Source organism: Caretta caretta, chromosome 6 (assembly GCF_965140235.1).
Source record: "Caretta caretta isolate rCarCar2 chromosome 6, rCarCar1.hap1, whole genome shotgun sequence".
Lineage (NCBI taxonomy): Eukaryota > Metazoa > Chordata > Testudines > Cheloniidae > Caretta > Caretta caretta.
Genome location: NC_134211.1, coordinates 10,867,676 through 10,890,799, shown reverse-complemented (window position 1 = coordinate 10,890,799; position 23,124 = coordinate 10,867,676). Strand labels below are relative to the sequence as shown.

Sequence of the window (23,124 nt, the reverse complement as noted above, 5' to 3'; positions counted from 1 at the left end):
GCAGTGAGAGCCTTTATCCTCTTACTCTAACCTCCGCCAACGCTCCCCCAGGAAGCACGTGGCAGATTTTCTCCCTGCAACCTCCTCAACCACCAGATTAGACCTAACTTTAAACCCAGGAGGCGCCACTTTGAAATGCAGCCCGGCCTGGAAAGAGCCGCTGTCACGGAGTGTGGGGGAGTCCGGGGCCTGCACCCCTCTTCCTGGGATTCACTGCAACTCTCAGCCAGCCAGAAAAATGGAAGGTTTATTGGAAAATAGGAACACAGTCTAAAACAGAGCTTGGGGGTACAACCAGGACCCCTCAGGCAAATCCTTCTGCGGGGGCAGGGAGCTTAGACCCCAGAACTGGGGTTCCCTGGGTTCCTTCACCCAGCACCAAACTGAAACCAAAACCCCCCAGCAGGCTCTCTCCTGTAGCCTTTGTCCAGTTTCCCGGGCAGAGTTGTTACCTCCCCCTCCCGGCTCAGGTGACATGCTCTCAGGTCTCCCATCCCCAGTGAAACTCCCCTGCCACATTCCCAGGTCAACACTCCCCCCTCCCTGCTGCTTCACAGCCCCCGAAACAGTCGCTCAGACTGGCCTCCCCTTCCAACCCAGAGAGCCAGGGGATACACCCCCTAGAGCCTCCCCTGCTCCGTTCCAAGACAGCTCTCCCCAACCCAGGCCTCAGACAGAACCAAGGACAGATGCTGGACAATACAGCCACAGATCTCTGCTTCCTCCCACCACACCCAGGGGAATGCCCCTTAGTCAGGGGCATGCGTAATTCCACGGGCAAGTTCACGATAGAAAGGTAAGGGAGGCATCATCTGATTAATTTTAAAAAAAACCCTACAGAACCATAATTTCAATGGTGTCACCCTCTGTGGCATGGCTGTGTGTGTGTGAGTGTGTGAGAGAGAGAGAGAGAGAGACTCACTGCACCCTCCTGCAGCTCCAGGTTGTCTGGTTGGTGGAAATTTTGATGATACAATGTCATTGGAAACGAGTCGCGTTTGGGATCATTCAAAATCCCTTTCTCCCCCAAGCCCGATGATACCAAACCTGACAAGCCTAGAACAATGAGGCAGCTCTGTATTCCAGAAAAGGTTTAAAAATCAAGGTGTTTTTAAATTATACTTTAGCACTGGCCTGTCAAACCCGCAGCCCTTGCGAAGGTAAATGGGGGCCCTCGACCGACAGTCCTGCGTGATCAGTTAATGCATAGAACAGGAGACCTGGTTAATTTTTTTAACGTTACAGAGAACTACAAGTGGACGGGGGGCTTTAAATTGAATGGCTTCTTTTTTGCCAACGATGGCAAAGCAGTGATATTGATTATCCAGTTTGGTTTATTATGCCAAAAGAGTTGTAATGAGGTGCTGGTTAAGAGATCAGCTTCCAGACAGAAATTACTGGACTCCATCCACAAATGGTATGCCCACAGTTCCAGACTGTGAATTAATTACAATCCCAAGGTAATGTATTACAAAATCCTTGGTTTTACTTTGGTCTTGATCACCTTTAGTTACCAACGGGGAGACGAAGAACACTGACTAGTTGATGAACTCATGGAGAATACCACCATGGAGGGACCTGGTTAAACACAATGCTCCGTGGTACCTTACTTATAAGAAGTGCATGTTTCCTGTGCTGCTGGAATGCGTGAGCAAATAGATCTGCGGAACTGAATCAAAATGTGGCGACACACTAGACATGGGCCTTTACAGGCCTGTCCAACAGCTAATAATGCCCCCAATGATCTTCATTGACAGTGGATTCTATGTCCTGGCAAATCGCACATATCAGTCACAGTGACACGTGCAATCAGCTCCTTTGTTGAGCTCTCGGGGATTCGGTACAGTGACAGTACTGTGAACCAAATTCTTGCAGGGACAAAGTTGTGACGTGCTATAGAAGCATGCATGCAAACACTCGCTGCCCTTCAAAAATGCTACCTAGATATCTTCTCTGGAAAGCAATCTGATGTGTTTGAACTCACTCCCCAAAGGGGACAGGACTTGCAAGACCAGTTCCCCACATCCAGCTCTCAATGACCTGTTGCACACAATGGAAAGCTGCAATAGCACAGAACGGATCAAGCAATCAGTGACAAAGCCAACTTTCAGGATGGCGTGGAGACACATGAAGATGGTTGAGTCTTCGCTGCGCTTTATTCAACCTGTCAGGACTGCTCATTGCAATTTGCACCTCAAAGCACTGGAAGACTTTGCAAAACACATTTTTGCTTTAGGTGTAACCAACTATTCTGCGATGAGATTGCGTAGTTCCTTGCTGAGACAAGAGGTATAGAAAAGTCTGACTATGACATAGCAGAGGAATTCCAGCAAGGGAAATTGGGCTGTCAAAAGGTCAGCAGATCCCCTCTGGGCCCTTGGTTCAGATGAAGCCCTAGAATATGAAAACAGAGCAATGGAAGTCACTAGGGGGTTGGTGGGCATAACACAGCAGCCAAATGATCTTTCCCGGTTTTTCCCGACAACCCTAGAACTCCATCGAATTTGGAACAAAACAGTAAGAACTGCTGGGATAGCTTCCCCACAAGTAACCAAGCGCCAGCTAGATTATTAGATGCCACAAAGGGGCAATTTTAAAGCTACAGGAGGAACTTACATGCACTGGCAACCCATTCGAGTCTGGTGGACTGAAGCACATTAATATCACAACGAAAGCAGTCTTCAGCAATGAGGTAGCTACAGATGCCAGAGCGGATACTTTGGGTTTTGAAGCTTTCAAAACCCAAAGAATTATCCAAGGCTGTGTCAATCTACAGGCTCCAATCAAGAAGCCTAAAGGTGCGTTTGAATGCAAAGAAAAAAGTCAGAGTGAAGGTGGCAGGAACTATTAAAGAGCTAACCGCAGAGAGGTTGCTGTTTGTTCGTCTCCTGGTCATGTCCGGATCTCAGCATGATGCTGATCTACATGAGACTTTGGAAAGTACAAGTTCTCCATGTTCTCCAAGTTCTCCAGGATCAATGTTTGAATGCGACAGAACAATGCATACGTGCCAGGCAAAAAGCAAACTAACACACATCTTGTACCTTGTGGCAGCGGAGGACTTCCAGGGTAGCAATCGCAGATGGCATGGCAAAGGTACACTTCATTAGGAGGCTACCAGGAAGATACTGGATCTATGACAAAGTCCACCTCATGTTCGACACATACGCAGAGGAATCCATTAGAAATATTACCAGACAGAAGAGACTCCATGGCAGCGCACCTGTCCAATAAAAAAATCACTGACTCCACAAACATCTCCAGCGTCACAATGCAGAAGCTACTGTGTGGTACCAGCACGAAGGAGGAGTTAACTGCACACCTTGCAGGGAAAATGCTTCAGCATCCAAAGAACTGCTGGAAGAATTTTGCCATTGCATGGTGCAATAAAGTTGCTGCCTTGCACTACTCAGAGGAGTTTTTCCGTAGGTCTCATGAGGCAGCTGACACTCAAATACCTTGCCTGCCATCCCTGCAATGGAGCAAGGCCCTACTAAACTCCCGATTTTACACAGGACACAGATGTTCCAGTGCTCTCAGAGAGACGTTACTCAAAATATCTGCAAGATGCCGGTTTTGTGCCTGTTGCTGGGGAACAGAATCGCTGGATATCTCTCAGAGATGCGCCCTTATCAATCGGACCATTAATACCACCCACTGCCAGGTTTCCACGCCCTTTCAGGATGTGACACTCCTGGAAGGCTGCCTGGAAAGAGCAAATTATCTTCCTGGAAGGCATTTGATTCAGCCTCCGAAGACTCTCTCCTCGCTCTGGAGGTGTTCAGAATGGCTGAGAAAGACCGATGAGACCATAAGTGCACGGGAGCGGTTTGTATGCCAAGATTATCATTTGAAGACCAACGTTATGGAGCTTGCAGATGGATGTTTATCAAGAAGCAGAGAAAAATCACCACCAACAATGTATTTGTTTATCAAGAGGGCAAAGGATCAAGCAGTGGAATGACTCCAGGATGGCCAAGCACATTCAAAACTACCCTCCCCTATCCGACATAGATGGATTGATCACACCACTTTCGTGTGCTGCCAGATCAATCCTTCAGCCAACCAAATACTCGGATGCAAAGACCAGATGCACACTGCCCGGCAGATGTTTGGCCAGCAGCCTGCCCTGTATGGAGCCGTGCGAGTGCGTCACGGACAAGGATCAGCGTGACAAAGTGTCTACTAGCAGCGTGCTGGAAGGAGACAACACTGATGAGGACTTTGGGGAATAAACGTTTGCAGTCCTACGTGTCTATACTTAGTCCTGCTTTGAGTGCAGGGGACTGGACTAGATGACCTCTTGAGGTCCCTTCCAGTCCTACGAGTTTGTGTCAAGGCCAACTCCCCTAGAATGACCAAAGATCAATGTCTTTTTTATGTACCATCAAGACACCCCTGAGTTCAAGTATAACTAAAATCAACATTGATCATTAACCATTCTCTCGACTGTAGATCTACATCATTGTCCTAGGTTTGTCAGGTTTGGTACCATATGTCCATGGGAGAAAGGGCTTTCGAACAATCCCCAGCTCGACTCATTTCTGACAACACTGGGTCATCAACATTTCCACCAACCAGAGAACCTGGAGCTGGGAGCCGGGGGAGAAGCAAGTCCCCACCCCATGTCACAGATGGTGACACCATTGAAACCACGGTTCTGTAGATTTTTAAGAATCAGTTGACCCCTCCCTCACCTTTCGAGCACTAACTCGCCCATGGAATGAGATTTCACTATGTTATGCTCCCAGACTGCTGGGAGTGAAGAGGAATTGGGCAGTACCCCTTTAAATACTTTGGGAGCCCACTAGCAGGCTCTGTGTTGTAGAACCCAGCAGTGCGCAGATGCAGCCAGTGTTCAGTGAACACAGCTGAACGCCCACGTGTCTCCTTGAGGCTGTCACCGTGGGGCAGAGGGCAGAAGCCACCCCACCAGCCCAGGGGGTCTATCAAGCAGGGATACTGGCATGCAGATTGCCTGAGTTCAATTCCCAGCTCTGCTACCAACGTGGGGCAAGTTCCTTCACCTGCCTGGTGCCTTGGCTCTGCAAGCTGAGGCTAGCCCCTCCCTCACCACAGAGGGCCAAGCCACTGTGAGGTGGTCAGATGCTGCAGGGCCAGGGGAACCCCAAGGTAGCAAGGAGACTCCGCCAGCTCTCCGCTGCAAGACCCACAGCCACCCTGGGAACAGCCCTGAGGGCCCATCGCTGCTGGGTCCCTCTGCAGGGGCAGGAGAGCCCTGTTGGAATTGGGCAGCCTGAGCCCATCCTAGGGCTGGAGTCAGGGGGGAGGGATGTGCCGCCCAGCTCCCTGTGGCCCCTCTGGAGCCCAGCCGTCCCAGACAGCACCCTGCCGCTCACCTCGGCTTTCCGATCACAGCCGGGACCGGTGCAGGGCTCACATTAACCCCGGGATGTGCGTTCCCCCCGCAGCTCCTGCCCTGGCAGCCCAGACCCTCAGAACATGGGGTAGCCTCAGAGACCAGGCTGAGATACAGGAGGAGGAGCACAGCTGCCGGCACTCGCCCTGGCGCTGGGCACGTGGCTGGAGCGGGAAGCCGAGAACCAGCAACAGGGAAGCAAAGCCATGGTGCCAGGCCTGGCACAGCAAGGCTGCAAGAGCCAGCGGTGCAAGAGGGAAGCCAGCCCTGGGTCTGCAGCCCTCCGCCTGGCAGCACCAAAGACACAACCCTTAGCCCTGCCTCTCCCACTTCCCGTGCTCGCCGTGGGAAAACATTACCGGAGAAACCTGGCACTGGCTGAAGGACTTAAAGGGACGTGCTCTGATATTATACAGCCACACACCAAAACTCCCTGCCCTTTGAGCTCAGCCCAGTTAAAGGCAGCACTTGCCCCTCTCACAATACCGGGCTCCAAGCCCCAGCATGTAGCACCCTGGCGTCAGCTCAGCAACACTAGTCCCTTCACAGCACCTGGCCCCTGCCTTCTGCCACAGCCAAGCACAGGGGCCTCAGAGAGTCAAGCACCCAGATCCAGCTCCTTTTCATCACCCATTGAGCCGGGCACCCGACTCCCCATGGCCCTGCGAAATTTCAGCCAATAATCTTACAGTCATAATTAGTAGTAGTTACATGTGTGAATGCTTAGAAACCTCAGCTGAGATCAGGGCCCTGTTGTGCCAGGCACTGCAGTGAGAAATTCGCTGACCCCAGCTGAGATCAGGACCCTGCTGTGCCAGGTGCTACCCAGGCCCGCAGGAAGAGACAGGCCCTGCCCCAGCTGAGATCAGGACCCCGTGGTGCAGGGCGCTGCCCAGACACACGGTGACAGTCCCTGCCCTGAACAGCTAGACAGACAGAGGGTGGGAGGGGAAATGGCTGGCCAAGGTCACCCCACAGGCCAGCAGAAGGGCCAGGAACAGGACCCAGCTCAGAGCCCTGCAGGCTCCAATGCATTTCTCCAATAAATAAACCCTACCAGGCGCTGGCCAGGGAGGGGCTGCTGCTGGCGGCACCAGAACCCCTGAACAACCCAGACACAAGCACCCTGAACACAGGGACATCCTGGACTTGGAAAGAATCCCATCAACGCTACAGCTCTGAGCCAGCCTAGCCCGCGCGTGCCCCATTCAGCACACGGCAGCAAGCCGGCTCAGCTAAAGGGGGAGGGGTGCTAAGGCCGGACAAGGTGGCCGGAGGGAGCCCACAGCTCTGGGGCTCAGCATGACCCGAGGGGGAGTGTGTAGGGGGACTGCAGTGAGTTAACTCCCAGTGATTGGCGCTGCGGTGGGGGGGCTGCTCTCATAGAGGGAACAGCTGGTATTTTCATGCAGCGGGATGAGCTCATGGGGAGCCTGCAGTCTCTGCGAGGGGCTGGCTCCGGCAGCTGGGGGCCTGCGTGCACGTCTCCCAGCTGCGGAGGTGGCCAGGGGCTGATTTGTCACTGCTCGGCCGGAGGCAGAGGAGAGGCCCGCAGCTGGGGGATGAGACGATGTGCCCAAGCACCATGGGGCCAGGGAGCCCTAGCCCCTGTCAGCCCCACGGGCTTCAGAGCCAGGGCCCAATCTGGCCTTCACCAGGAGTGGTGCTTCTCCAGCACAGCAACCTGCCCAGGGGAGGGCGTGCTGGCGGGGACAGCAGCTGCCTGTCGGCTAGCAGTGGTGGGATCCGCCCTGGGATCCATTCCCAGGTTGCAGGCACAAACACCTGGGAGTAGCCGGGCTGGGACATTGGGAGGGGAAGGGGGCCCAGGGCAGGCAGGGAGCAGAGCCAGCGGGAGCAGGCCCAGCCCTCAGTTCTCTGGCCTGCAGGAAGGAGCCTCTCTCACCAGCCCATCAGACATTCTGCACAGGAAACTCTGAGCAAGGCGCTGCCCGCCCCAGGTGCTTTCCCATGGCTGGCCTGCCGTGGGGGAGGGGAAGCCGGAACTTGGGAAAGCAGCTGTCTCCCGGAGCCCAGCCAGGGAGCAGGGGGTCTTGGACCGAAGGGGGACCCATCCCCACAGCTGCAGTGGCAACTCCCCTGCGCCTGGGTTTCCAGCCCTGCCGGTCTACGAGTGAGCGAGCGGCATAAAAGCTGGAGCCCGCGTGGGTCCGGCAATTACAGGCACAAACCCAGCGCCGGGGGAAGAAAATGCAAGGGCTGGAAGCCATATAAGGGAAGGCGCTCCATCCTCCACTGCTCCGAGATGCCAGAGGGCCCTGCGCCAAGGGCAGACCTGAGCCAGGAGGGCCGGGGAGGGGGCCCGTCTACACCACTGCTACGCCCAGCCAGCTCTGCTCCAGGAGGGGGCTCTGGGCTAGCGTCTCCCAGCAACCCCGGGTCCAATGGGTTCCGTTCACAAGAAAAACAACGGAGCTTTTCCTAGCCACCAGCCCTGCTCATGCACCAGGGCTTGGAGAGTCCTGCTGGCCCCTCGCCCATCAGCCCCACCAACACAGGCTGTGCCAGACTGAGCCAGATTCACACACCAGCCCAGCAGGCACACAGATGGCCAGGTTCCCAGGTGGGCTCAGAGCCCGGGCACCAAACCTATCTTCAGGTCTGGCCCATCAGTGCACAGTGAGCCCTTCTGGAAATACCAGCTGCGGTGACCGCTCTGCACCCAAGCTCTGCAGACAGGTATCACCGCAGGCCAGACCGGAATGGGCCATCCTGTCCGACCGCCACTCCCACAGCCCCAGCCGCTCTGTGGGGCCAACAGGGCAAAGTCAGGGCAGTTAGTTCAGTCAGAGGTCAGGAGGCAAGCGGAATACGCACCTGGAGCTGATCGGAGGAGAAGACCCCCCACCCCCGATTTCCTGGCCTTACAGACACAGTCAAAACACAGGTGCTGCCAGGTGGGCTCCTACCAGGACTCCATGGCCAGAGCCAGCCTGTGCCAGGAGTGGTGCAGCGGGGACAAGCCCTGCACCCTCTCCTGGATTCATAGCACTGAGAGCCAAGCCCTGGCCACTCCAATCCAGCGGGGCCCAGAACCCACAGCCAACCGCGACAGTGCATGCCAATCACACCGCTGCCATCTCAGCAGCGCGCCATGCATCCAGGCTGCCCTGGGTCCACCTCAAAGCAAGGGCCTGGCCCTAAGGCTGGGTGTGGAGCCTGCTAGCTGCACCCCACGGGCCATGGGGGGATGGCAGGGAAGCAGACCTCCAGTCACGGGTACAGCGGGGATCTCAGTGGTTCCCCATCAGACCAAGAGAGCTGGCTGGCTATTCCTCAGGACTTGGGCTCTCACAGGCCTCCTGCAAGGTAAGTGGGGAGCATCTCTCTCCCTGGGGTCCCCAGGATCATTCCTGGGAGCACAGCCCTAGCCCACCTCCTTCCACGCTTCCAGAACCCCCAGGCAGCAACAGGGCCCAGAGCGCCAGCACCTCTGATCTCACTGCTGAGCAGCACGGTAGCCGGCCAGAGCTGCCAGCCCCCCGGCGACACACAGCCTGGAACCGGACCAGCGCCAGGTGAGCCAGGGGGCTGGACGGAGGCACGTTTCTGGGCTTGGTCTGTTTCTGAAGTTCACCCTCTGGGTTTCCCAGAATCCCCCTGCCTGTCACAAAGGGGTGGGGGAGGGAGGCTCCGCTCTCCTGGCACCATCACATTCCTGAGCAGCAGGGGATGGAGGCACTGCAAATCCCCTCATCCACCCCGGAACAGTCAACAGCCCCAGTCCCCCCACGCCCTGCACCCCTATGCCCACAGGGAGGCTGCTGTCCATGCCTAGCCCCCTGCGCTGCAACCCTGAAGTCCCCAGAGCTGCAGCCCAACCCCACCCTCTGCATTATCCACGGGGCAGGGCTAGGACACAGCACCCACAGCCCTTCCTGGGAGGATCCTGGACTTCTCCCCCAAGACAAAAGTCCCCGATTGCCCGGTCACCCCCACCGGGAGCGGGGAGCTAACCGCTGGCTGCAGCATTTCAGAGATCTGAGTGGGAGCAAGGAGAGAGGCTTGTAGCTGGGGCCCGCTCCCCGGCGGGCGCAGCCGGCCCGAGAGAAGGGCCCCCAGCCGGCTCCCCGGTGGGCGCAGGAGGGAAGCCGGCTGTGCCACCCGGGCAGAGCACAAGGCGATACATAAGCGCACAGGCCAATCCTGCGTGGGCGGAGAAAGCCTCTTATACCCGCAGGCGGGGAAGGCGGGCAGGCAGCATCCCACATGCCCTGGGCAGCGGAGTGGCCGCCCTGTCGCTCCCCAGCACCTGCACGGAGGCCCCGGGAGCGGCGGCGCCCGGCTGCTCTCGAGTCCCTGGCTCGAAAGGCAGCAGGCGGGAGGACGGGGTCCCGCTGCACCGCGTCCACCTGCCCCTGCCCCCTCCCCAAGGGCGCGGAGCCCGGCTGGGCACAGCTGAGACCCCACAGCCCCTGCGCCCCTGATCCCCCCCCGCTCTCCGGAGCGGCCCCGGCCCCGGCCCCGCCACTCACCAGGACCCCGTTACAACCCGGCGCCGCGCTCGGAGGTCCCCACGCCCCGCCGCGGCCAGCCCCAGCAGCGCAGGAAGTGCGGCGCGGACTCTCGCAGGCAGGAGGCAGGGACGGCGGCGGAGGCGGGGAGCAGCCTCGGCCCCACCCCAGCCCGGAGCGGCTGCCCGCCCGCCGGAGGCTCGCGGTTAACGCGCAGCTGCGCCACCGCGCCCGCGGAAAGCCAGGCCTGGAGCTCGCTCCTCCGCCGGGCTGCTGGGGCCCTTTGGCCTGGGAAGTAGGGAACAGAGTACCGCTCTGCCAGAGGGAGACCCTCCCTGGCCTGCCACAATCCACGCAGGGAAGGCGGGGAAACTGAGGCAAGGGGGGGGATCTGCCACAGTTACCAAGCAGGACAGCAACTAGAACCCAGGTCCCTGCCCACTAGACCAGCTGCCTCTCACCCTGCTGCTTGGGCTAGGGTAGGGTTGGTTCCTAGCCAAGGGCGGGGGGAGCCCAGGAAGAGCCTGGCCAAATGCAGCAGGGTGGAACAGAATAGCAGGAGGGGCAAGAGTCACAGCCGCTGCCCCAGCTTGTCCTGGAATATCTCCCCGTGCACCTCACCACCACAACCATCAGGGCCTCTAGTCTGTGCCCCAGGTGAGGAGGAGAGGTACACCAATGAGGAGGCAGGGGTTGCAGTGGAGAAGGCTCTTGCACCAGAGACTGGACACCCATCTTAGAAGAAATCAAACTGGAAATGCGTATTTTTAACAGCGAGATGGATCACCCACCCCCATGGCACATTCCCTATGCATGGGGGATTTGCCATCACCTGGAGTCTACATCCACAACCAGTCTCTTTTCTAAAAGATCTGCCGTCCTGGCTGACCTACAAAATATGGGCTGGCTACAGGCATGGCTGGGAGAGAGCCTAGCCTGAGCCCAGCATAGCACAGGCTGGAGCTGATCAGAAGGGCCCCTTCTGGCCTTGACAACTACGAATCTAAGAAGTGAAAAAGATTTGTGGGTCGTGGTGCATAATCAGCTGAGTGTGAGCTCTCAGTGCGATGCTGCGGCCAAAAGAGTTGATCCGATCCTGGGATGTGTACACGGGAATCTCAGGTAGGAGTAGAGAGGTTATTTTGTTTGGCACTGGGGTGACCACTGGAGGAATCCTGTGTCCAGTTTTCATGTACACAATTCAGGAAGGGTGTTGTTAAATTGGAGGCAGCTCAGAGAAGGACCACGAGAATGATGAAAGGGTTAGACAACCTGCCATAGACTCAAAAAACTCAGTCTATTTAGCTTAACAAAGATAAGTTTAAGGGGAGACTTGATTATAGTTGATAAATAGCTACATGGGGAACAAATATTTAATAATGGGCTTTTCAATCTAGCAGAGAAAGGCATAACATGATCCAGTGAATAGAAGCTGAAACTAGACAAATTTGGACTGGAAATAAGGCGTACATTTTTAATAATGAGAATAATTAACCATTGGAACAATTTACCAAGGGTTGTGGTGGATTCTCCATCACTGACCATGTTTAAATCAAGACTCAGCCATGCATCTGAAGAAGTGGTTTTTTTACCCACAAAAGCTTATGCCCAAATAAATCTGTTAGTCTTTAAGGTGCCACTGGACTCCTTGTTGTTTAAATTAAGACTGGATGTTTTTCCCAAAGCTCTGCTCTAGGAATTATTTGGGGGCAGTTCTCTGGCCTGTGACATCCAGGAGGTCAGACTATCTGATCCAAGGCCAGAAGGGCACATTGTGAATCTAGGAATCTCTAAGAAGGGGGTTGTGCTCTGGCTTTTGCTCTTCTGTGATGGATGAAGGGGCCTGATAGGTTTTATATGGGCTTTTCCCTGCTTGTTTTTTATCTCAGAAATACCAGGGATGGCAGGTCTGATCTCCTCTGAGGACTCTGGACAGTTCAGCATTTGAAGAGTGAGGGCAGTTGAATATGTTACAAGAACTGTTTTCTCCCAAGTGTGTCCCTGGTATTTGAGTTATATAAGTGGTAGCACCTCACCACACACAGTTTGAAGCAATTAATGTACACCTTCCCCCTCCATTAACCAGCTTTCACTCACCTTGTGTCTGTGTTGTCCCAGCCTGCCCAGCTCTCCAGTCATCCCAGAAAATCACACTAGCCAAGACATGAATTTCTAGTGTGAAAAAGGTAAAAACACACCCTTCTGTTTAACAAACAAACAAAGGTCCAGGCTTTCCCTATGCATTGCAAAACAAGGCAAACAGATGTTTTCCCTTTGCAAGTTACCTTTAAGTGACTGCCCAAGGTCACCCAGTGACTCCGCATTGCTAGAAGTTGGGGGGGAACAGACTTACTGATGGGGTCTTCACCCTTATCTACTGCTGAGCCCAGTGGAGAATCCCACTCCAAGGAACACAGTGGGACAGCACTTCTGAAAGCCTGCCCTAGGGGCCCTAGCAGCACCCTGCTCGTTAACCAAGAGGGGGCAGATGAGATGGGCTTTCAAGGTCCCTGTTCCAGCCACTAGACCCTGCTGCCTTTCTATGTCATGAGCTGCTCCCAGCAGCAGGGCTGAAGCTCATGGGTTGCACTGTCCCCCCCAGGGCAATCACTTCCAGCCTTCCCAACAGAGTATGGCCCACTCCGTGGGATACAGACACTTCTGACATCTCCCCAGTCACACACCCTGCTCCCTGTCTTCCTCACAGCAAGTACAAGGCTCCTGCGTGAGGAGAAAGAGCAGGATCAGGAAAGGAGTGAGGGTAGAATAGTAAGACACGTCCTTCCATGGCACAGCAGTGGTCCCCAAACTCAGCTCCACCCCCCGCCTCAATGGGGTCTGCATCAGTCATTTCCTCCTAGCATCACGGGGCAGATGTTCCCAGCTCCTGCCTCCCCCAGCTGTGGGACTCATTCTTAGCCACACAATGGCCCCTATGCCCCCCGCACCCCCGACTGCTTAAAGAGGGGGCGGGGGTGAATAGCCCCCTGGAATTTCACTTCACCCCTCAAGCATACGCATTATAAATAAGGCTACGATTTAGTCAGGGGTACAAGTCATGGACAGGTCACGAGCAATAAACAAAACTTCACAGCCCGTGGCCTATCTGGGGACTTACACTATGAATACTCCTGACTAAATCTTGGGAGGGGGCGAGGGTCACTGCTGGGGGGGGTGCCCCAGGGGGCTGCTGCTTGGGGGGACATCTTGGGGGGCTGCTGCTGAGGGAGGTGCCCTGGGGGCCTGCTGCTGAGGGGGGGCCAGGGCTGGGGCCAATTGACAGCGGCTGCTCCAGCTGTCCTGGGACCGCTGCCGGGGGGCCGCGTACAGTGGCTGCTCTGTCCGCCCCCGGGACCGCTGCAACAGTGGCCGGTGTGGCTGACTCCGGGGCCACCTGAACAGCTGACCCCAGAGCCTGTGGTCAGCTACACTGGCCGCCTCAGAAGTCACGGAGGCCGCGGAAAGTCAAGGAATCCGTGACTTCCGCGACCTCCGTGACAAACACGGAGCCCTAATATAAGTACCAGGGTCAGAAGGGCCGATTGTGATCATCTAGTCTGACCTCCTGCATAACACAGGCCAGAGAACTGCCCCCAAATTATTCCTGCAGCAGAGCTGTGAAAAAAACATCCCATCTTGGTTTAAAAATAGCCAGTGATGGAGAATCCACCACAACCCTTGGTAAATTGGTACGACGGTTAATTACTCTCACTGTTAAAAAATATGCCTTATTTCCAGTCTGAATTTGTCTAGTTTCAACTTCTAGCCATTGGATCATATTAGACCTTTCTCTGCTAGTCTAATGAGCTCCTTATGAAATATTTGTTCCCCATGTAGCTACTTAAGGACTGTGATCAAGTCACCCCTTAACCTTCTGTTTGTTAAGCTAAATAAATTGAGCCCCGTGGGTCTCTCACTTTAAGGCAGGTTTCTAATCCTTTAATCATTCTTGTGGCTCTTCTCTGACCCCTCTCCAATGTATCAACATCCTTCTTGAATTGTGTGCACCAAAGCTGGACACAGGATTCCAGCTGCAGTTGCACCAGTGCCAAATATAGAGGTAAAATTACCTCCCTACTCACAGGACCAGATTAACCTTTTGTGGCCCCTACCTGGCCTCTGGATTGTGGCCCCACCCCTGCTCTGCCTCTTCCCCCCAGGGCCCTGTCCGCTGCTTGCATGGAGGGGAGTGGGGTAGAGAGGAGCAGGCAGTGGATGGGGCCTTGAGGGGAAGAGGCAACTCCTGAGTGGGGGCAGGGGCACAGCCCAGGCGCTGAGGCCCCTTCTGGGTGTGGGCCTGGTGCCATTAACCCAGTGCTGCCTGCTCGAGATTCCTGTGTTTATGCATTCCAGGATCGTGTTAGCCTTTTTGGCCACAATGTCACACTGGGCGTTCACGTTCAGCTGATTATCCACCCCAACCCGCAAATCCTTTTCAGAGTTGCTGCTTCCCAGGGTAGAGTCCCTCATCCTAAGTGCATCCGGCATTCTCTGATCCTAGGTGTACACATTTACATTTCATTTACATTTTGTCACATTGGTTGCTTACGCCCAGTTTACCAAGCCTGATGTGTATCCATAACCTGTCCTCTTCGTTATTTACCCCTCCCCCATTGTTGTGTTGTCTAGAAACTTTATCCGTGATGATTTCACGTTTTCGTCCAGGTCAGCAATAAAAATGGTAAATAGAGGAGGGTCAAGCACTGACCCCTGCAGAACCCCCTGGGGAAACGCACCCTTTCAATGTGATCCCCCATTTACACTGACATTTTGAGACCCATCAGTTAGTCGGTTTTAATCCATTTAATGTGGACTCTGTTCATTTTCTATCGCTCTAGATCTTCTAATCAAAATGGCGTGAGGCACCGCGCCATGCACCTGACAGAAGTCTAGATAGATTATGTCAACCTCATTACCTTGATCAGCCAAACTTGCAATCTCATCAAAAAACGATATCAAGTTAGTTTGACAGGATCTAGGGAGAGGGGTTGGTCCAGGGGATGCAGTGGGGAGGTAGAAGGGAAGGGGTGGGGGACCCATGGGATAGGAGTGGAGGAGGGGGAGGGGGCCTAGGGGTGGGAATTGAGTGCCCACAGGGTGGTAATGGGGGGGGGGGGGTGGACTAGGGGCTGGGATGGGGAGGAAAGATGGGAATGGGGTTCAGCATCCAGAGCCCCCCACACCATGTGCTGACCCACTGTGCCCTGGCGCTCTGTGCCCAGCTGGCTGGCACCTGGGACCACTAGAATGGCCTATTCTGCAGGCACAGAGCGCTTTGTGCTGCAGGGCTGGCCCTCGGGCTCCAGGCTCAAAGGGACCATTGTTCAGGGCCTGCAGCCTGCCACCCACCCCCACCCGCGGACGGTGGATTCCGGCACATCCAGCCACTGTGGCACAGACTCCTGGGGGCAGGGGCACCACTTAGAAGGTCAGGGAGGCTCTATTCCCCCTCCCCCGAGTTTCATACCTGAGGTCTGCGCACCGCACATGCCTTAGCCCCAGATGGAGCTCTTAACTGCAACCCAGCGTGAATGTGATATGTGATGAGTTCTGTGCTGCTCCCAGCTTCCACCCTTGGGGCAGGGAGTTTGTTTATAAACAGAGGCAGGGTGATTAAGATAACAAAAGGCTTGTCCTTAAATTAAATTAAGGATCCTTACATGATCCTGAAAGCACTGCCAGGCACTCCAGTTAAAAGATAGGAATAAGTGGTAAGAATGGACAGAGGTAAATAGTGGTGTCCCCCAGGGGTCTGTATTGGGACCAATGCTGTTCAACATATTCATAAATGATCTGGACAAAGGTGAGGAGGCAAAATTTGCAGATGATACAAAACTACTCAAGATAAGTCCAGAACAGACTGTGAAGACCTACAAAGGGATCTCACAAATCTGGGTGACTTGGCTACACAATGGCAAATTAAATTCAATGTTGATAAATGCAAAGTAATGCACATGGCAAAATATAATCCCAACTATACATACAAAATGATGGGGTCTAAATTAACTGTTTCCCATCAAGAAAGATGTTGGAGTCATTGTGGATAGTTCTCTGAAAACATCTGCTCAATGTGCAGCAGCAGTCAAAAAAGCGAACAGAATATTGGGAATCATTAGAAAAGGGGTAGATAATAAAACAGAAAATATCATAGTGCCTCTATATAAATCCATAGTACGCCCACATGTTGAATACTGCCTGCAGATTTGGTCACCCCATCTCAGAAAAAAATAATCGCATTTGGAAAAGGTACAGAGAAGGGCAACAGAAATGATTAGGGGCATGGAATGGCTTCCATATGAGGAGAGATTAAAAAGACTGGGGCTTTGCAGCCTGGAAAAGAGACCACTAAAGGGGGGATATGATAGAGGTCTATAAAATCATGAATGGTGTGGAGAAACTGAATAAGGAAAAGTTATGTTCTCCTTCACATAACACAAGAACTAGGGGTCACCCAATGAAATTAATAGGCAGCAGATTTAAAACGAACAAAAGAAATAATTTCTTCACAGTCAACCTGTGGAACTCTTTGCCAGGGGATATTGTGAAGGCTAAAACTATAACAGGGTTCCAATAAGGATTAGATAAGTTAATGGAGGATAGGTCAATCAATTGTTATTAGCCAGGGTGGGCAGGGATCCAGCATCATGTTCTGTGTGTCCCTAACCTCTGTTTGCCAGAAGCTGGGAATGGGTGACAGGATGGATCACTTGATGATTACTTATTCTGTTCATTCCCTCTGACATACCTGGCATTGGCCAGTTTCGGAAGACAGGACACTGGGCTTAGATGGACCTTTGGTCTGACCCACTATGGCCATTCTGATGTTTTTATATAGAACCCAAATGTATCTTCCCCCCACACTCCACGCTGTAACCCACTAGACCCCACTCCCCTCTCAGAGCAGGGATAGAACCGAGGAGTCCTGATGGGGTCTCTCTCTCCAGAGTTAGTAACAAAGTAAGAATATATATTAAAATATTAAACCTAACCAGTGTCCCTTAAGTGTTGCCTTCTATGATGAGATAACTGGCTCTGGGGATGAGGGGAAAGCAGTGGACATGTTATTCCTTGACTTTAGCACAGCTTTTGACACGGTCTCCCACAGTATTCTTGCCAGCAAGATAAAGAAGTACGGGATGGGTGAATGGACTATAAGGTGGATAGAAAGCTGGCTAGATCGTCAGGCTCAACGGGTAGTGATCAATGGTTCCATGTCTAGTTGGCAGCCGGTATCAAGCGGAGTCCCCCAAGGGTCGGTCCTGGGGCTGGTTTTGTTCAATATCTTCATTAATGATCTGGAGGATGGTGTGGATTGCACCCTCAGCAAGTTTGTAGATGACACGAAACTGGGAGGAGTGGTAGATATGCTGGAGGATAGGGATAGGATACAGAGGGCCCTAGACAAATTAGAGGATTGGGCCAAAAGAAATCTGATGAGGTTCAACAAGGACAAGTGCAGAGTCCTGCACTTAGGACGGAAGAATCCCATGCACCGCTACAGACTAGGGACCGAATGGCTAGGCAGCAGTCCTGCGGAAAAGGACCTAGGGGTTACAGTGGACGAGAAGCTGGATATGAGTCAACAGTGTGCCCTTGTTGCCAAGAAGGCTAACCGCATTTTGGGCTGTATAAATAGGGGCATAGCCAGCAGATCGAGGGATGTGATCATTCCCTGCTATTCGGCATTGGTGAGGCCTCATCTGGAGTACTGTGTCCAGTTTTGGGCCCCTCACTACAAGAAGGATGTGGAAAAATTGGAAAGTGTCCAGCAGAGGCAACAAAAATGATTACGCGGCTGGAGCACATGGCTCATGAGGAGAGGCTGAGGGAACTGGGACACAGGGGAGCAGTGCTTAGAATGGCACCTGTTGCTCCAGTACTCGGCAGCAACTGGACGGCGGCCCAGGCCAGGGGAGAGAGTGTGCTGGACGCAGGCTGACAATGGGGATCATTGGTATGGGATCCAGGATGGGGGCAGCACAGAGCATAGAGAAGCGTTAGGGCCCCCAGTTGTGCTCCCTACCCACCCATGACCAGTATAGTGCCTAGGGTGTTACAAACACCTGGAGAGACTGGTCCCCCCGTCGCACAGATAGGGCCCCCTCTGGTGTATCCAGCCATGTGTGGGGAGAGTCACCGCAGCAGAGAGTGCCCTGGAGTGGGGCTGCAGCGCCACTCCTAGGGGAAGGGGCACTGGGCTGCGAGGCAGGAGACCAGGGTTCTGCTCACACCTTTTCCCCAAGTGCCGAGAGCTCAGTCCCCAGCCCCACATTATAGCAGAGGTCCAGAGAGCTGACAGCCCAGGTCTCTAACATGACAGTATCAAGCTTCATTCCCCCTGCCTCTCCGAACGACTATGCTAAAGCTATGTGTTTGGTTATTCCATTTGTCACCTCTGCTCTAACCCACTAGATCCCACTGCCCTCCCAGAGCTAGGGATAGAACCCAGGAGTCCTGGCTTCCCGCTGCTCTGCTCTAACCTCTCAACCCCACTGTCCTCCCAGAGCCAGGGATAGAACCCAGGAGTCCTGGCTTCCAGCTGCTCTGCTCTAACCTCTCAACCCCACTGTCCTCCCAGAGCCAGGGATAGAACCCAGGAGTCCTGGCTTCCAGCTGCTCTGCTCTAACCTCTCAACCCCACTGTCCTCCCAGAGCCAGGGATAGAACCCAGGAGTCCTGGCTTCCAGCTGCTCTGCTCTAACCTCTCAACCCCACTGCCCTCCCAGAGCCAGGGATAGAACCCAGGAGTCCTGGCTTCAGCTGCCCTGCTCTAACCACTAGACCCTACTGCCCTCTCAGAGCCAGGGATAGAACCCAGGTGTCCTAACTCCCAGCCTTCCAATGCAGTCACAATTTGTAGATCACTGTCTGGTGTCATCACTAGACACTGTCCCCCCACCAGGGATAACAACCTGTTACTGGTACCGGTTTGGAAAATATTATGCAAATTAGTTCAAATTAACATCCCCCTCCTACCTGGAGCTGCATGAAGCTTGGCCCCCTGCTGGTCCGGCTGGCACTGCCCAGCTCCTGGCTGGGGGAGCAGGCATGGGGGGTGGGGGCGCAAGAGAGCTGGCACAGTCCCTGATCCCTGCACAGGGCTGTATATGTTGTGATCTCTCCACCTTGCCCCCTAGGGAAAGCCACAGTGTCCCAAGGACATGAACCCCACCCTCCCACTCCCCTGCTGCTGCTGGGAGGAATGCACCCAAGCTCTGCAGCCCAGCCATGGCATGTGGTGGGTGGGAGGGGGGCAAGCCCCAGGCTGGGTCCACCCCGGCCTGACAGCCAGGTACCACTCCCAGGAAGTACTCTAGCCAAGCTGAAGGCCCTGGAGCATCACAGGGGTGGGAGGGTTAGAGAGCTTGCAAGGCATCGCAGAGGGAAAGGGCCACTAGCATAGGCCCGTCTAGTAGGCACAGGGATTCCCCTCCACCACATTATTACAGAGCAACGGTGGCTGCAGGACAGCACTGAGCTGGGCAGGCTGGGGGCTGTGGCAGGGGGAATCCCAGGTTAGGATAACTGGGGGCCGTGGGCCAGGACTGAGGGGCATGGCTGAGCTGGGGGGGGGGTTGTTGTGGCAGGGGGCTGGGCCTTGGGATTGAGGGGCAATGAGACAACTGAGGGGGGAGCTCAGGACTGGGATAACGGGGCAGTGGGTGGGGATTGAGAGGCACTGGCTGAGCTGTGGCAGGGGTGGTAGGGCTGCGATAGCAGGGGCAGGGGTTGAGGGGCACTGGCTGAGCTAAGGGGGAGTGGCGCGCCGGGATGGCAGGGGTCAGAGGATGAGGGGCACCGGCTGAGCTGAGGGGGGTGGCAGGGCTGGGATGGCAGGGGCTGAGGGGCACCAGCTGAGCTGAGGGGGGTGGCAGGGCTGGGATGGCAGGGGTCAGAGGATGAGGGGCACCGGCTGAGCTGAGGGGGGTGGCAGGGCTGGGATGGCAGGGGTCAGAGGATGAGGGGCACCGGCTGAGCTGAGGGGGGTGGCAGGGCTGGGATGGCAGGGGCTGAGGGGCACCGGCTGAACTGAGGCGGCTGGCAGGGCTGGGATGGCAGGGGTCAGAGGATGAGGGGCACCGGCTGAGCTGAGGGGGGTGGCAGGGCTGGGATGGCAGGGGCTGAGGGGCACCGGCTGAGCTGAGGCGGCTGGCAGGGCTGGGATGGCAGGGGTCAGAGGATGAGGGGCACCGGCTGAGCTGAGGGGGGTGGCAGGGCTGGGATGGCAGGGGTCAGAGGATGAGGGGCACCGGCTGAGCTGAGGCGGCTGGCAGGGCTGGGATGGCAGGGGTCAGAGGATGAGGGGCACCGGCTGAGCTGAGGGGGGTGGCAGGGCTGGGATGGCAGGGGTCAGAGGATGAGAGGCACCGGCTGAGCTGAGGGGGGTGGAGCGCCGGGATGGCAGGGGCTGAGGGGCACTGGCTGAGCGGTATGTAGGGGTGTGGTGGCAGGGGGCTGTAGGCTGTTTGTAGCTGCAGTGACCAGCAGTGACCTTTTCGCAAGGGGTCTCTGCCCCCAAGCTGTGGGGGTTACGTGCAGTGGCACTGTGTGCAGCCTCGTGTGCTAGCAGGCGTGGGCTCTGTGCAGCGATAAATCACGCCATTGTGTCTTTACAGTGAGGAGAGTGCGGCGGGGGGAGCACCCAGGGCCCTAGTGGCAGGGGCAAGGGGTGCTGGGGAGGCAGTGCTGGCTGCAGGGATGAGACTGGGGGGGACATGGCTGGACGCAGGGTCAGTGCTGCTTGTGCTGCTGGCTGCCTGAGGCCAGTGCAGGCCTGGCACGGCCAGCACCAGCTCTGCACGGAGGCACCACCTCTGGGCACAGGCAGGGACATGGATGCCCAGGGCCTTGCTGCCCTCTAGAGGGGGGCCAGGACAGCACGTCTCATCTTTACTAGGTGGGACTTTACTGGCCTGACAAGCTGGGGGAGTGCAGAGAGGAACCAGGCTCCTGGACCAGCCAGAGAGGGTCACACCCTGCACCCGAGCTGACCCCATCCCTACAGCTGTGACCTTGGTCCCGAGATCAGCTGCCCTAGACCAGCCAGGAGGGGGTCATGGCCCTGCACCCAGGGCCCTGACCCCGTCCCTACAGCAGCGCTCTCGGTCCTGAGATCAGGGCCCCCTTGCTTTGGGCCCGTCCAGTGGAAGTGCCCTTCTGAAGAGCCCGTGAGGGCTCGGCAGGGGGATTCTCAGCACCAAGGAACACGCCCCCTCCTGGGCTCTGCCGTGCCCCTCCAGCAGAGACTCCAGGCACTCCTCTGCATGCAGGGCATGGCGCAAGCTCGGGAGCGCTGTGCTGGCGGCTGCTGCGTCTCCTCCAGACAGGAACTCGCAGGCACTGGCGGCTCCTCCCAAAGACTAGCAGGGTGAAGCCAGGGCCAAGTACCTTTCACTTCTGGGGAAGGTCCAAGGGCAGGGAATGGGGTGGGGGAGGGGAACAAGGTGGGGACAGGAGAAGAGGAGGGAGGAGTTGTGCAAAACACTCAAGGGGCAAAGCCCTGGCCCTTTCCCCGCATCGACTCTGCAGCCAAGACAAGCTCTCCTTCTGCAGTGGGCAGGGTCAGCTCATTGTAAAGCCAGTAACTGCAAAACCTAAGGCTGCCAACCGTAACAGATCATTGGCCACCACCCCGGGCTTCACGGTCATAAGCAGCCCCCACTGGCGTGCCTTCCTGCAGCAGGCTGTGACACATCCGGCACACCTGCCTCAGTTTCCTCTCCTAGGTAACCCAAGAACTCCATTTCAGGCTCTCTTTCTTCAATAACTCCCTTCCTTGGGGCAGCTTTATTATCAAAAGCACAAATCAGTCTCTTATAGGGAGACACTGGTCCTTTAACAGGGAGTCAGCTGACCCCAATTGGACTCAAAAAGCAGCACCTAGCTGGGCCTGGGGATGGGAGAGAGTTGGTGCCAGGGTTAGGAAGTTGCTGGATTCTGGCAGGAAATTCTGTCAGACTCTTCTGGGAGGGGAGGAAGTGAGAGCCTGAGAGGTAAATGGGAAAAATCCCCTGGTGACTGCTGCCCAGGGGGAGCCAAGGAACTGATTGAGAAGGGGGTTAGAATGGAAATGCCAGCTCTGAACTATTCTTATTGCTCCTAGAGGCCTCAATTGTGCTAGGCGCTGCATAGTGAGAGACAGCCCCTGCTCCAGCCACCTTACAAACTAAATAGACAAGACTGCGTGGGAGAGGAAAGAGACACACACAAATGGGAAAGGACTTGCCCAAGAATGCAGCCATCTCTGGAGCAGAACAGTGCTGACAATGTACAGCAGTTTAGGACGGGATGTGAACGCTATCAAACTGAAATTGCATAGGGAACCTAGGGAGGCAGAATATAAAGGATGACCCACGTTTAGGGTCTGTCTAAAACATCTGGCTTAATGCTCCTACGCTAGTTAAAAAATGTGACCTGTAAAACTCTAAATTTGGCATGTGGCTGGATCTTTAATGACTACTACAAATTAAGGCCCCCTCAGCACTGTCTCCCCTGCACAGGGGCAACGCCTCTGGGGTCACAGCTCCTGCGAGAACCGTGCTGGAGCAATAGGTTCAGTAACAGCTTGGAAGGCTCCCCACAAGAGAATCAAGCATCGGTGTGAATGTTCTTTTTTTTCCCCAGGACATTCACTGCAATATTGCTAGAGGAATTTACCCAGTTAAACAGGTAAAACAAGCAATATCAATACATTCAGAGTCACCGATCTGTGACCTTGCCTGGCAGTAGTAAATGACAATGGAAAATTCATGTCACGCTTGTCCGCTCTAACCCCTGAGTGAACTGCCATAAAATGCTAATGGAAACAGGAACACCAAAAGAAAAACAAAAAACCCAACACGGGATGCAGCTAACAAGAAGGAGAGGTGCATTTTGACCCTGCTGTATTTGTAATTTTGGCTGGTGACACCTGCCCTGTGGCATTGATTCCAGGTGGCAGGGAGAAGTCCAGTCTGTCTATCTTTGGGTTTTATACCTCTATCCATCCCTGTTTCAGGCCCAGATCCACAGAGGTATTTAGGCTCCTAACTTCCATTGCAGGGCTTTTGTGGATCTGCGCCTCAGTGTGCCTCCCTGTAAAGTCTATGCTTTACATGCCCTGACAAAGAGAGGAATTCTGCCCAGTTTTAGCCTTAGATATAACATCTGGGTTATTAACATTTCACAAATACTTGTACGGGGGAAGATATACATTGATAATTGACCATCGACCCAGAGTTAAGATTTTAAACTCTGAGAATGGTGACTATCTGGTTGCTGCCAGATGTA

At 55.0% G+C, this 23,124-nt stretch overlaps 1 long non-coding RNA gene across 1 annotated transcript; it reads right to left on the bottom strand.

Moving 5' to 3' along the window:
- Positions 1-230: 230 nt before the first annotated feature.
- Positions 231-10,015, bottom strand: LOC142072458 (uncharacterized). Its single transcript, XR_012668807.1, has 3 exons — positions 9,877-10,015; positions 3,045-3,223; positions 231-2,394 (listed from the first exon to the last, which is right to left on the bottom strand). It is a non-coding gene; the product is annotated as an uncharacterized LOC142072458 (long non-coding RNA).
- Between the last annotated feature and the right edge of the window lie 13,109 nt (positions 10,016-23,124).